This window comes from Helicoverpa zea, chromosome 11, assembly GCF_022581195.2.
Source record: "Helicoverpa zea isolate HzStark_Cry1AcR chromosome 11, ilHelZeax1.1, whole genome shotgun sequence".
Classification (NCBI taxonomy): domain Eukaryota; kingdom Metazoa; phylum Arthropoda; class Insecta; order Lepidoptera; family Noctuidae; genus Helicoverpa; species Helicoverpa zea.
In genome coordinates, this window is record NC_061462.1 from 10695127 (window position 1) to 10711297 (window position 16171).

Below are 16171 nucleotides of genomic sequence, written 5' to 3' on the forward strand. Positions count from 1 at the left end.
CATAAATGAAGTGCTTTACACGTATAAGTTTAATCACTAAATATTATAAAACCGTCCTCCGCTGTATGTCTGTTAGTGATGAACTTAGAAACTAGTGTACATTTTTGATGTGATTTTCACCAATATTTAAAGTAATTTATTTATAAGGAAAGTGTGGATATACACATACTCCGTACGCAGGCAGGGTGAGCAGCCAGTAATTACTAAAACTATGTGTATCTCACTACTGAAGCCGAAAGAAATCTCCACAAAAACTAACTCGTGGTAAATCCATCAATTTAGCTCCGTATTTACTTTGAAAACTCATGAAATTAACTACGTACCTAGTTACCACTGAAAATAAAGGCACTCAATTAGTTCAATTTTCAAGCTCCCATTTTTATCGCTTCAGTAAAAGCGTACTAAAGTGATCCCAAGAGTCACTTTACTTAATTTGAAGAGCATTTGAAGACTACCTTTCAAAAGTGTTTATTTTTCTTATAAATAGGTTTTAGAGCTTTTGAAAATGTGTACTTTGGTAGGTAATTCTTACAAAATTTCAATAATTAAGGCTACCCGTAAACTACGAGGATTGATTTACCTATCAGGAAATTTAAAAATCATATAAAATCCAAACTTTTGAAAAAAGGATATTACAAAATATCTGATTATTTAAATGATAAAGAAGCTTGGGAATGAGCTGCTCGCTTAGTGAGTGATATCTTTTTAAATGCCTGTGTATTGTTACTTTTGACATTTAAATATTATTATCATCAGATAACATTTTATTAATGACATTCTTCTTATTGACATTTATATGTTATAATTGTATTTTTTTTTTTTTTTTTTTAATTTATTATTTGTATGTCTCTTTCTGACCTCGGGACTACAGAGTCCCGGATTTTTGGAAGGCGAACGTGGGGCCGAAGCCAACACGCTGAAGCCCTTTTGAGACAACTTTAATGAAATGGTAACACAAAACCGACGATTATCCCTGTATACACTATAGAAATGTACCCAAGGACAATCCCCGGTTCTGTGCTAAACTATTGCTAACTATGGATGAAAACTACTTAGGCTATTGTGATGGGATGCTAATGGACTAGGAATGGGGAAACTACGGGAACTATGGCACCTGCCGATGACAATGTATTAAATACATGTTAAAATGGCAGGTGGAGACTCGCCAACTCACTTACTGGGCCCCCGGGAATCAGTCACTGAAAAGCAACAAGAGGGCAACAGGGACATGAGCGGCTGAGAAGGGTGAGGATACCTCGGCGGACTTTAAACGCAGATCACGCGCTCCCTGTGGGTCCAGCATCACCGGCCCACTCGCCACTTACCACGAGGCACCTACCCTCCGAGCAGGACTAACCTTGCTCTAGCGACTCCACTCTGACCGGCCGATGAAGGCAAGCCAAGAGGCGGGAGACCTATCCCCCGTCATGCTTCACTCCGGCAAGCCGGAGGTGGGGGACAGTATACTCTCCCTGGAGCACTCGGATATATAGCCCCGCGGGGTCGCTACTCCCCGTCATCCGCCTCAGATGCCCTGCGGGGCAATTTATTATTATTATTGTGAATGTGAGTATCGTGTATGCGAGCAACATTATATATCCTTATAACATAAATACTGTCTGGCGGGTTTGAGTATTTTTGAATGGCCTACGCAAATGTTCTGCAGATCTGGTATCGTCGTGTGACAGGTCGTTGAGCTCCCTAAGATATGGTTGAGCTACACGACGACTGATGCATGCGTGCCGTCTGTTGGGACTGGTCAGCTCCAGCCTGATGTGGCTCTTTCCTCAAAAGGCCATTCCAGACCGCGTACATGGTGACACTCACACATAATTATTTCATTTATAACATGTTTGGACTTTAAAAGAGACTATGACCCTTGAGTTTGTTTCGGCGTTTCTTCTCAGGGATCAGTCAGTTAGGAAATGCCGGCCTCAGCGTTCTTAAAATGACGTGTAAAAGTGATGTAATGTCCAACTTGCAAAATAAACAATTTCATTTCATTTCATTTCATTTCATTTCATATAGACTAAAGAGTCGGCCGACAGTTGACCTGATGCTTGGCAATTTTTTTTGAAGAAAATCTTGATTCCAATCAAAGTTTTCAGTTAGTTTAAATGGTGAGGCCTCCCTAGCCAGACGGGAACTTTGGCGGTCGAGGATTTCACTGCCCACTCCGTTTGTCCCGCTCTTGGAAAGACTCCCTCCTGGACACGATCTCCCGAGAAGAGTTTGGCAGTCTTTAAACAGACTCCGAACGCAGGTCGGTCGAAGCAAAGACAATCGGTCCAGGTGGGGTTTCACGGGCGGGACGGACCTTGGGTGCGAGTGCGGGGCTGCTATGCAGACCCCACCCACCTCATCACATGTCCACTGTGCCCTGAAACTTGCTCGCGGCAGGACCTCATGAGTGGATCCGGCCGTGCTCTCGCTGTGGCGGCATATCGGGCTGACAAAGTGTAGTCTCATTATAAGACATGTCATCGACACGAAAGAAGAAGAAGTTAGTTTAATAATGGCTAAAAACCAGATCTTTGTAATATCGTACCTACTATTATTCACCTTAATACTGATTTATGAGCCTAAACAAACTATGGGCCGACTAACAGTGTAATCAATAAGCAACATTTTAGCTTAAAAAATGGTTTTAAAAATAAATTGATGTAAAATTTTAACAATTCGGCTTAATCAGGCATGATGTTAAAAAAATATAATAACAATGAAGGATAATTAGTGCCTTGTAAAGTAACCAACACGACTCGTAATTAACTTTCGGTTTTCACGAACAATAAATCCACCACGGCCATGTTTTTTACTCGAACATTTTAAAAGAGCAATTCATACAATGGTATTGTATTATGACCTCTGTAGGTTACTAAAAATAAAGAAAATAATGAATAATGAAAAAACATTTTCAAAATGAAACTTTTTTGTATTAAAAAGAAAAATATTCAAGTTAACGTAGTTAAACATTATTTATCATTATAAATAAAAAATACTCATCACCTCATTTCAATACCCTTTTTTACCTTTAAGCATTTTACTAGCTATTTTAAATGGACGTGTCATCATCTACTCTGCCTTACCCAACTATGTTGGAGTCGGCTTCCAGTCTAACCAGATGCAGCTGAGTTTTATTACTTCAAAAGGAACGTAAGGTAAAAAAAACGTAAAAATATATATCTATTATCGAATAATGTACATACATACAGTTACTGTTATTTACATACTGTTCTTAAACTAATGTTGAAATGATTATGCATACTAAACCATATTATAATTTATGTAACGTTCAAACTTGCGCAATAAATATACCATTCTTGGCGTAACTTGTCAAATTGTTCTGATAGTTTGTGGCGCCATAACTTATGTTGCTAGCTTATTATTTAGTAAAGATGCTGCTTTAATAAGATAACATTTTAATCTAACGAATAAACCCTCTTACATTGGTTTATTTATACGAAAGAAGATTGATCAATCATTAATACTTTTGTATCTAACTTTTAAATCTATGTATCTAATGGTAAAAACTGCATAAAAATCCGCTGAGTACGTTTTAAGAACTGATGGACAGATGAACAAATGGAGACTGAGTTACCATAAGTATAATTTATACATAATATTTTTTACAAGTCTTTAATATAGTCAATATCCAGAGTTTAAGGTGTAGTTTCAATGGGATGGCTATAAGATAGCTATGACAATTTTTGAGTTTGGTTAGCAGTTCAATACTTCAAGATATAGTTCTGCTTACCCCACACAAGTAAAAGCGATCTATCTTCTAAAACAATTGTTTTGACGTAAACTTACTGTAACCGACTTTTGCTATTGACAGTAATGTCACGTAAAGATAAATTGGCATTCCGTACCGAAAATACCAAAAGAAAACTACACGTGTTCAGGGAATTTGTTATCCCTTTTATGGCAACATCGATATAGAAAGTATTGCGGTGCTGCTATCGCAAAAAGTTTGGATATTGTGTGGGTAATTTAATATGCAGCTCGAGTATCGTGGAGATATGAAATCGGTAAGTACATGTATCTGATGTTTGAGAAATTATGACATTAATTCGGCATCGATAGGATTAAAACAACAACATGAATATATGTATTAAATTACGAATTTCGAATGCGAACTGTTTTTTTATAAATTCTTGTTTTATATATTTTTTAAAATGTTTGAAACTAAAAAAATAGTAACGTTAAATAGGTTTGAGAGTTAAAAGTTTACAAGGACAATTTCCTGAATGTGTCATTCTGTAAAGTGCTTACTCGTAACTTAGAAAATTACATAAAGTGCTCGAGAGACACGAACGTTGACAATGTTAGTTTTAGATAAAATGTTGAAGACCACACGTTCCCGTGTTCATTTTTCACTAAAATATTGAGAACCAAATGAATTCTTAACTTACTTCAAATATGAGACTACATTTTAATTCAAATAGGTATAATATTTTTGTAATGCCTCAGAAATTCCTCAGAGCGTTTGACACACTGTCGAATTTTCCGCTCGGTTTTTTTAACGCGCGTCCACTGTCAATCCGCTCAGTAGATACGCTATTATAAAAGCACTGTTATGGGCAGTCCTATGTTTTTCCCACATATTTTGAATTTTTGAATTACAGGTGAACCACATGAATGTTCAGGTTCACCTGTAATTGGCAACTGTGAAGGCCTTTTACTACTTAAAACCTCCTATTTTTGTCAATTTGTACACAGAAGCTGTTGGTGTTCCGTTGTTAAATATTTTTTTATCACATAACAAAATATGGCACGTGCGCGCAATTCACACGACAACTGACATGGACACGATAACTGAGTTTCCTCAATGTAGAAATCCACGTATAGAATATAAACACATGTTGCAGGTCATTCCAAAAATAGACACAATCTAATAACGTAGCATCCTTATCTAATACAAGAACAAGGAATCATTTATGAGTATGATATTTGGCAAGAAGCCAGATAACACTAAGCAAGATTGAAGAAAAATCTTGTTGTATTGCAAATTGAGGGGAATTATAATCATTCGGATGGTGTTTAAATTCTGAGTAAGTTCGTTAATTTTTGGCGCAGTGCCAACATCTTGAACATAGAGAAAAAAGTGTACACTGGCGTCTATGGCCAACCTTTGTATCATCTTAGGAGGAAATTGTAAGGTTGGTGTACTTTCAGTACATATGTTTTGTGAGTAGGAGGTGTATTCACTTAATATAAGTATCATCTGACCGTTACTGACTTAAACCGATAAAAAACGGAACCTTCCTCGATGAATACAGTACCTAACACTAATATATTTCAAATTGGACTAGTACTGCTCAAGATTTGCATGTTCAAACAAACAAAGTATTTAGTTTTATAAACTTTGTTTCTTAACTACAAAGTATACTCAATAAGTACAAGTAGATAAAGATTATGAAATCTTGGTTTCGATTCCCGTTCTAATTTGTAGAAATTCTATATCAGTTAAATAAACAGAAAGTTAATTAAAATCTTCAAGCGTTTTACTTCAGTCACTATTGACACAACATTCTCCTGCCCTTATGCCAATTTTATTTGAGTTCCTTCCTCTTCCATACTTCTTTTTGACGTCATCTCACAAGTGGTATTCTTGCCAGCCATATCGACTTTCACACAATCCATTCTTATGTAAGTGATATATCGGGTGTGTCGTTCACAATCACATTAAATGAAATGCGTTTATATACTGGTTAATATGTGTCGATTAACACAAAGAAAAAAAAATACGTAAAAAAGAAATTAAACAAAGTAAATAGAATAAAAATGTGCGAAAATTAGAACACCATATTTAAAGTCATTACAAACAACTGAAATTCTCTCTTGAAAACTGACAGCTGTCAACTGATCAAATCATTCGATACTCCTAACTTTATCTCTGCTTTACACATGATGTTGTAATTATAAAAACGAAAAATTACTCCTGTGGTTAAACCACTGAATGGATAAGTTTATTTTTTTTTACAATTCGCCATAGAATATCATAAAGTATATGCGATAGGATTTAATGTGATTGTGAACGACACACCCTGTATACTTTAGTCAAATGTTTATATTGACTGCGATTATATTGAGTTATGCGTGTTTATATTGAGTGCGGTACTGCTCTGGCGGGGCCCAATATGCTGCTGCGTCCAGCTATTCCAACGACGCAGATGTACGTGTCCAGGCTGCATCATTCTACGAAGGTTGAGGAGGTCGTAGAATATCTGCGTGTCAAAACCAACTGGACCTTGAGGGTCGAGAGGTTGGAACCGCGTCACAACACAAATTTTAACTCATTCGTGGTGCGTGTTCCGACACAAGGTCTCGAGAAGGTCCTCAAGGAAGATTTTTGGCCGAAGGGTGTTCTGTACCGCCGGTTTCGTGGCCGGCTACGTGACACCAGTCAGCGAAACACGACGTCGACACATCATGTGCATTAGTTTTAAGAATATTTGTTATGTATTTATAGTATGTTTAAGTTTTTATAGATATAGTATTGTATATATATTGATATGGTGAATTTTTATGTATTAGTTTATAAGTATTGTAATGTACGATATATGTGTATTTGTATGTTTATGGGCCCTAGTTGCCTGAAATAAAGGAATAAATAAATAAATTTACCTTTCTACATTCTAAGCGACTAACATGTCTCCTACTAAGGTATGTAAGATAGCCCTTCTACATAACTTAGGTCCCATTTACATAAGTAGGCAAGACAGATACGCCTAGAATGTAATCACCAAAATTCTTTCGCTTTCAAAACCTACCTTTGTCACTTACGTGAACAGTATTTTAAGATTAAAATAAATACATATTATATTAGTAAAGACGTTTTATTTTACTTCACGAAAGCGGGTAAGCTATAATTGTGTGTGTGTGTATAAACATGCACATTGTTCTTGTACCTAATTATTTTTTAATATGCGGACGAAAGCGAATTACAGTTTTGGTGTGTACATTTTTTTTAAGTTTTCCTATATTCTATCCAAATGAATCGTTCTTCATACAATTTTGAAGGTATGTTTTAACCAAACCGCGCAAAGCTAAAACCTTTACTAACGATCTCCGCTTCTGTATATAGACATTCGTTAAATAAACCTCTCGTTAATTAACAGACCGTTTCCCAAACCAGTCGTATCTACAAATACAATTTAAGGTTGGAAATGTAAAGTTCAGTATAAAAATAATAGAATGTAGCTTCTCGGTAGTTGAAATACTAATATAATTAATTACCTTAGAGGAAACATATTTTGTTTTTTGTACCCTAAAGGCTCCGAAACTACTGAACATAATTAAAAAACGCGTTCACTGTTGGTAAGCTATACTCTTCCCAGAACCTAAGCTGTATTCTATCCCGGTACGGGCAATAGTTTCCACGGAACGAGGGTGAAACCGCAGGAAAACGGCTAGTAACTTAGATATTGATAATAGAAGAGAAATATAAACGCTTTAAATTACTATAAGTACCTATTTTATGCAAAATTATAACATGGTTAATTCTATATTAAAAAGAGAATGTTCTGAATGTCAGAAGTGCACTATTTTATTCTATTTTTAACCCTTTTTGTACACTTTCTTTACTTAAAAAAATAATGATGTAGGTACTTACCAGTTAGTTCTGCGACTCTTCAAAACGATACCTGGAAGCAAACAATTAAATTAATTGGATTCTAATAGCTAGACCATTAAGCTTTAATAGTTGCAGTCCAATTAACGAGGTGTGGCCTAGTTATCACAGAATTTGCATTAAATTGTTAAACAACTGACTAGCGGTTCATAAATCTTTTGACGGGTTATTTGTAGTAAGCCTTTTTCAATAATATGGGTAAAACTTTGGGATAAAAATGTCCCATAGGCATATTTATAGGTCCTGCTTTTTGCACGTTATGGATTCAAATGAAGATTTTTCAAGATTTTAACTCATATACTCTAAAAAATAAAAATCTAATTCAAACTCAAACTCGAAGTCTTTTATTCAAACTTGGCTACAAAACAACATCTTTTGAACGTCAAGTTTTATAAACGACAGTCCCCAAAGCGTCCCAAAGTCCCACCCTTCACCACGTCCTACTTATGTGATTTTGTAATTTTATTTACATTTCAAATTAATCGAGCTAAACTTTTACGAAGCAGAAGCTTTGAAAGCTGCATTCCATAAAATCATAACAGAGCAAAAAGCTAAACCGCTTTCGCTCAGCTGATTTTAATTGGACCTTTTTTACAACTTTTTATTCAGTTCCGTCCACGCGACACGTTTCTTTGAATATCTTTTGAATTCTCTGACAGTCCATAAATTTCGCACGAGTCTGACTAACCTTCTATCTTTGACGATCTTTTCCCACTGCCGCGGGGGTCGACTTAATATTTTTATAATGTTAAGGCCCCACTAGACGTGCAATTTGTCAAATTCCTTCCGATATTTTTCTAAGTCCATTTTCTTGACTTCTGACAAATTATGTTCGTTCTTTTTCATAGTGAAGGTGTGAATTTATTGAGCGTGTTTTTTTTTCGATGAATAGGAGCACTTAAGGATTGTAAAGGCGGCTATGTTTTTGTTTGGACAAAATTTCGAGTAAAAATTTTTCTTTTAGAGTGTTTTCTATACTCTATTAGCTTAATCTCATTCCAGCTTATTTGGTAAAGGTTTCCATTGCAACCAGGTGTAGTTGAATACGAGAGCCACCACAAAGCAACCAGGTTACTAAATTCGTTACATAAGAGGTAAGCCAATAAACCTCTTCATTTCATTCTAACTCAATTTTACACTAAAGAGCGTTAAAACCGGGTTAGCTTCAAAATCGAAACCTTGTCTGATAGTTACTTATTTTAGTGCAATTTTTCATGTCAAAGATAGCAAAGCCAGTATTTAATGGCACATTTACGAAACTTTAAATTACACTCAAATCAACAAACGTGTTTATTTCCATTCCTGTGAATGTCGAAGTAGGTACTTATTTTAAGTATTTTATTTGAGAACCAATATAAAAATGATTGTAGTGCAACACTGAAAGCTTAAGAGACCTATAACCATAAAAATCCATTACCACACCCACAGCTATTGAAAGAACGATTCAAAGAAATTTCAAGTGTTATACGCAATTAAGTTGTACCTATATTAATAAAGTTCGCAAAACCATTTTCTAGAAGATTGTTTTTACAGTAAAATTGTGAAGATCGCGTGTTATTCTTGTTCATTACGATTTCATTATCGATAAGATCACAAATGCTTGGATTTGAAGAATTGGATGGGAAATCGAAAGACTGATTCTTAGAATATTCTCGCATAATAATATTTTACACTTGAGGGAAATGAATGAGTTAGATAAAAAGGGATATTTTATGTTGAATATTGTTGAAAAAACTGTATTTATTGAATTTTGTTTGGGTTTAGATATTTAGTAGATAAAAGTCACTTAATACTTCAGAGAAAAGCTCCTCAATAATACTCCTACAATATTATATCATAATTACATTTGGTCACATCCATTTAATTTTAATTATAAATCAATTCGTCTTTCATTAAAATATTAGGTACCATCACATCGATTTTATCGTAATATACATTTTCAATACTGATCCCTTTTCAATGCACGCAACTGTAGATAGAAAAGTAATGACGGAGACGGAATAAATCGGAATGCAGATGCAAAATTCATTTCAGTAGCAAGAGATTTCAGCGCATTGAATAGAATCCTGAATGGAAAGTACATTTTGAAAATATTTCCATATTTTTTGCTGTGAAAGGAAATCTGCATTTCTGTTACCAGTCGTTCGCTAATCGGTATTTTATAAAAACTCTGTATCTACATTTGCTTGGCTTTTACGTTTTTAAATGTATTGAATTTTTTGTAATACTTGTAATAGTGAAAGCTTGATGATTTTTTAGTTTGACAAAGTTCAGATTGACAAGTATTTATTCGGCCACGGTTTTCTTTACTATGAGGAAGGAATGATAAAGATTGAATTCAATAAGAAAAAATCATAATGATGAATCATAAAAGATCTTAATATTGGACAATATCGAAACAGCTCATGACTATTATGAAACCGTTAGAAGGATTGTAAAACTGTAGGTACATAATTTTGCTATAAATAATTAACACTATCCGATGGATTTAACTTGGACTAATTCTGTTAATATTATCTGCTTGTGAAACAAACAAGTTTAACTAAACCCCCCTCAATGGCATAGGGAAGTTTTAAAACAAAACCATTATATTCTCATGTCAAGTTAAAAAGCTACTATGATTTTCAGGCAATAACTACATAGATAAACGCCCTACTTTGAAAATTGAATTATCGATAAACGGGAGATGCAGCGCCTGTCCAATAAAAATATAATTATGGCAGCAGCTGCCTCTCAAATGCTTGCAAATAGTGTTTGGAAGTTTTAAATTTAACGACTTTTATTCCTAAAAAGACTAGTTTAAAGTAAAAAAATTTACATCTAGCAAAAAAACACTCAATCATGGCACTCATGGGTAGGTACAACAAAGTTAACTGAAGGCCGGTAAATTTGAGTCACTTGAAATCATTTATTTATTTGTGGTTAAAAACAAAAACTTCGATTGGTGACTTACGTTTGTGCTTAAAATACTTTATTAATGTTTATTATCACTGTAAGATTTTAAAATGGCGCATTGAAAACCAATTTTCTTAACCTTGCGGCATCTTTATTTAAAATATTTTTACACACGTACGTAGAAGAAATCATAATCAATGCCTTCTATTTATTGCATCAAATTATTCAAAGAACGTTACTATTTATTAATAAGTAGGATAAAAAACCGATGCAAAGAATAAATGCAAAGAGCAAAGGCGAGGCGATAAAACCATTAAATCCATACATTTAGATTTAGATCAAACCATTTAAAACAAATGGGCTTGAACTGCATTTCACACGGTTATAGAAGATTAGTCTTTGGAAAGAGTCCAGATCACTCGGTGCAAGATAATGCTTTTAGCCGACGGGAAAGTTTCTTTTTCTTAAAAAAAAACTAGGGAATTAAGACCGTTGATAAATACAGTTCTAGTAATGTGGTTCAATGTAGAACACAATACTTGTGGATTTAAATAGTGACAACTAGTAAGCATTATAGGTATAAGTAGGTAAGCTTCCAAATATATTTCATTCCGAACAACCAATAATTTTGATTCACTGTTACAATGTATCCGTCTAAAGAGCTGTAGTTTGTGGTCATCATTGGGAAAACGAAAAATAAGTAGAATGCGTTCCATATTGTTCTGAAGTCCAGACGTATGACCCAGTTATACAAATAATTAACTAAGAAAACGGGAAATTACTTCACTAATGCAGTCATCAATACAAATACCTAAAACAGGAACCCCACAGTAAGCCATTCAAAATCAGCAACTTTCGTATTTTTTCAAATTAATTGAAATTGAACTTGCCTTCCAATTTAATTGAAAGCCCGAGGAAAACGAAGCGATGTAATGAAACAAAGGTTTGCGTTGAAAATAATAAATTACAAGGGAAAGGATTGGAGACCGAGATGGATCTTAGTTGAAACAAAGTGGAATTTCTTGAGCTTATTGTTTTTACAATTAGTTTATTAATGACTCTTGTTAGAGTTGATGTAGTTTATTAATGAATACCGGATTTGTTTAATTATGTAAAGCTAGAAGAAGTATGTTAGATTTTTTCTTATTGCTCATCTTCTGAATAATAATTATTATTCAAACTCTTGGTATGTAACGATTCTTTAAGCACAAATGTTTTGTAATTATCATAAAAAAAACACTTGTTATAATAAATAGTAAGTATAATGTCCATAAACAAAATAAGTACGAAAAATCGTTTTAAGTACAAAGATACTGAGCTGAAATCAGTGACCCGTAACACAAAAAAAATTGCTTCACCCTTCCTATTAAAAAACCTTCGTTCAATCGATTATGTAAAACGCCAATTTATTTATGGCCGGACCGCTTTAATATCGTGTTCGATATTTTTAAACTGCCAGAACAAAATCGATCGCATCCCTTCCCGAATATATTGCAACATTATGCGGATAAATGTCATACAAAATGTGTCTAACGCATTAAAATGAATACTGAATTATACTAGCTTCAATACGTCGATTAAGATAAAGAAAAAGTGTAAAACGCAAATTAAAAAAAAAAAACATTTTTAGAACAAAGTTAATAGAGTAAAAATGTGCGCGAACTAGAACACCCTAATTAGACATACAGTACAAATTGCGTTATTTCCCCTTGCTAACTAACTGCTTGCTTGTAACTGTCAATGCACAAAAATGCACAAAACATTCGTAAAATCAAAATTTTACATTCGTAAAATTTTCAAAACATCTGTCTATGCTTTACACATGATGTTGTAATTTATGAAAACGAGAAATGATTCCTGTGACTAAACCACTAAATGGATTAGACAACATTTTTGATTCGTTTAAGAATAGTATATAAGAATAGTAGTAGTATAATAATTATTATACTCTATGGTATAATATAATACTTACAGTATAATAATTATTATACTCTATGGTATTCTTTAACGAATCAAAATATGTGGTAGGATTTAATATGATTTGGTTTGACACACCCCATATATATCAACATCTAATAATTATATACTTTAGTTCCACAATCCATTAACATGAAACTGTGAGATAAAACTTTGAGTACAAATGTTCTAAGCGTTCGCAATAAAATCCCTTGGTAAAGTCTTGCGTAACCCGCCCTACTTGCAAGTGCGGTGTTACGGGGGTACTGTGTACGGAATTTTGGCCCCAAGTGTATTACGTGGGAACAGAACATACCTTTGTTATCACGCTATGCTTAAAAAGTAATGGGTCTTGAAAGGTATGGTTGAATAAAGAACACTGGGTACATTTTTAAATTCAATTGTCACGTTATTATAGAAAAAGAAAACTGAAACGTTTGTTAATTTTGTTAGAAAAGTAGTATATTTATGTCTGACCACTGTAATTCTCTGAGTTATTATTTTACAAAAATGTTTCCTCTAATTAAATCACGTAAAAAAGAGAAGAAATACCATTTTTTACGATCTCGTTCAAAAGTCAAAAGTCCCAAACCTAGACGCATATTTTTTAACACAAAGACCAAATATAATACAAGAAGCCGTTAATAAAGTACGAGTATTGTAAGGAAAAAACCTAACAAAAATGAAAGGACCAAATTAAAACCTCGTTGACAAGTTACATAAATCTAGCGATACGGATGCGAGCGCGTAATTCCCACGAAATTCAAGATAAATATCCCAAAGAAAACTTTTATAACGCCTCACCTCCCTTCTTTTACTCTCATATGAAACTTCGTAACAAGGCAGAAGATTTCCCGGTAATTTATATACATTTTTCATGCGGACTTTCGAAAGTTTAACAGCACTTTTCCGTTAAAAGTTTAACTTTACAACACTTTCGGAAACTGGACATTAAGACTTTACGGGTTGAAAAATGGTTCATAAAAATTATTTGTTTTCTAAAAAATCTTCAGTTTGACTTTTAGGATTTTAATACTCGTTGCATAGTCTAAATAACACTCGTAATATTTCGTTTAAGCAAACACAAGTCGTAATATCTGAGGGTGGGTACCTGTGAAGGCGAGTGTCGGCGTCGGCGGCTGGTTGTAGAATGCCGTGCGGCGCTCCCGACTCTCCTACTATACTCGCCCCCGCTGCAGTTACAAAGAATTAGAAGGTCGAAGATTGATCGGGCTCTAGTACTGCACCTTCGATTTACGCACAAATTGGCTCCGTGTAAACTTTAAATGAGGTTTCCGAACGATTAGCCGCAATGACTTGGAAATTCCATTAATTTTCGTTCGATGGTGAAACCTGATTTTCTTTGTGTTTCGTAATTAACGTCTCTTGTTGTGCTTTTAGTCTTTTGAATTTTGGTAATTGAAAATATTCATGATACTTGATGGAAAAGAGATAGATGTTGCTATTTAATCTCTATTGTTTATTGTTGTTCTCTGAAACACAAGACTTGGTGCAGAGTGGTACCTTTAAGAATTAATTGAATCTTTAATAGTTTTTCTCGATGGGAAATCATCAAATGAGGGAGTGAAATTCTTATTGATTGAAACCCACTATAATCTTTATTGAAATTATTTGAATTTTCAATAGCCTTCTCGTTGTATGTAGAGGCAGAAGCTAAGAAGTAGTTTTCCAAGGATGCACGTGAAACCGGAGGGTGGAAACTAGTTGAGTAATAATTAAAAATAAATAAAAACTACTGCATGGACACATCTTAATGCTGCGGTTGCAGTTATATTTTTCAGTTTCTGTGGTCACTTTGATAGCGGGCCATATGCTCTTTGATGTTCGAGGAAATTACTTTGAAGAGATACTCAAATAAATACATGTTGTTTTAATCAGTATAAACTTTATTGATTTTAAATCTAAATAAAGTAATTACTTTTCTGGGCTGGATATGACTGATATAGACTAGCTGTTACCCGCGGTTTCCCCCGTTTCTAAATATATTCCTTTTTCATAGTTTTGGTGATAATTGCGACATTTTATTTTTTATTAGCTTTCAAGAATTTCAAATAACAATGATTTGTTATTCTTTTAACGACGAAGTCACCAAAATGTTTTAAAACTGAAGTTAGTCATCATGGGAAATGCTTTTTTTCGATTAATATACCTAATTGATTTTAATTGCAAGAAAAAACGTTAATAACATCATTTACATTATAGCACAATAACAATGTTACTTATATATTCTTATGTATTTTCTTTCAGGACCAACCTATCTTCATACCAAACGTCATCTGTTTTAGTACCGCGTAGGCAGTAGGTCTAATCACCTAAAAGCCCTTGTGTCAGTTTCCTCAAATTCGCCTGACACAGCATCTGAAGTACAATTATTCTGCAACGACTGCAACTGGTAAACAAACAAAATGTAAGAAACTACTGGACCGACTGGAAAGATAACTTCACTGTTAGATAGTTCATTTATCGAAGAAAACACCTCCAAATACCATCAACATTTACCTTGTGTTTTGTTTATCAATATTTTATTCTGCAATTCTATTAAGTTTTACCTAAGTGTATTCTTTTATAACATGTTCTTTTTTTCTATTTCTTTTCCATTCTATGTTAATGTAATTGATTTGTAAACCGTTTTAACATAATAAATAAATACAATACAATCAATATGTTTCACTTCAGTTCATTGCATAATTACTTTTTTTATTTAATTTGCATAATAAGCTTTTGCCTTTGCTAAAAATTATCTACGAATAATATTTTAATATAGAAAACAAGATGAACAGCTAGTTTCAACTCGTCAAAAAATAAATAAAAACCAAAAACCCAAGACATTTCATCGTCCACATTCAAATCTGGAACAATGGAATCGAAACAATTGAATTATTCGCAACTGCAGCCAGCCAGCCAATTTATTTGTTCGAAATTTAAAAATCACCACACGTAGCTTCGATTCGGCCGGAGTGGTCACGTGGTTACCATTTCAACGGGAATTGGCATGTGTGACGTCACGGGTGCCGACGGACTGGTCACGTCTTGGCGAGGAACTGCATTGGAATAGGTTAGTCCAGATTGGTGTAATTTTTCTTAATTACTTATGTAATACTGAATGAAGATAAGTTGCTAGTTTTTATCTTTGAAGGGAAAAAGATAATTGACAAATGCATAGTTAGTATGTAAAAAAAGACTCAGGAGTAGCCAGTTAGGCGTGCATGGCTAAACATGCCTTAACCTCAAGAGGTGGTTTGCAACTTGGACAGCTGATGGTAATATAAAATCGTATAAAAAAAGGTGTTATCTCAAGCAACAATAAATCAATTTCTGCCAAAAATAGTGATACCGTATACATGTAGGTATTAAATCCTGTTCGTCCACTTACCACCATTTTTGAGCTCAAAACTCCATTCAGATTTCAAAAAAAAACGAACGTTTTTCACCAACTACATGGATACAAAATAACTAGAAGTGAACACTTGGAACAAACGCTCAGTCCAATTTAGCCGTCAGTCTATCTGATAGCTAATTTACAGTCACTTGCACTTGAGTAGAATCTAATTTATTTCTCTCTATTCAATGAGACTAGTAACAAGCAGTTCGCCTTTGTGTCAAGTTCTTTAGATTGCTTTGCTGGTATAGATACCACTTCTAGATTGATGTTATACTTGTTTAGCA

At 34.1% G+C, this 16171-nt stretch overlaps 1 protein-coding gene across 1 annotated transcript in view; it reads right to left on the reverse strand.

The window, feature by feature from the left end:
• The window catches only part of LOC124634545 (calexcitin-2), a 45528-nt gene extending 31832 nt beyond the window's left edge, over window positions 1-13696 (reverse strand). The window contains exons 1-2 of the mRNA XM_047170158.1: window positions 13596-13696; window positions 7616-7646 (exon numbers count right to left, since the gene is read on the reverse strand). The gene's annotated coding sequence lies outside the window, so the exon portion shown is untranslated. The remainder of the gene's footprint in view (window positions 1-7615; window positions 7647-13595) is intronic.
• Between the last annotated feature and the right edge of the window lie 2475 nt (window positions 13697-16171).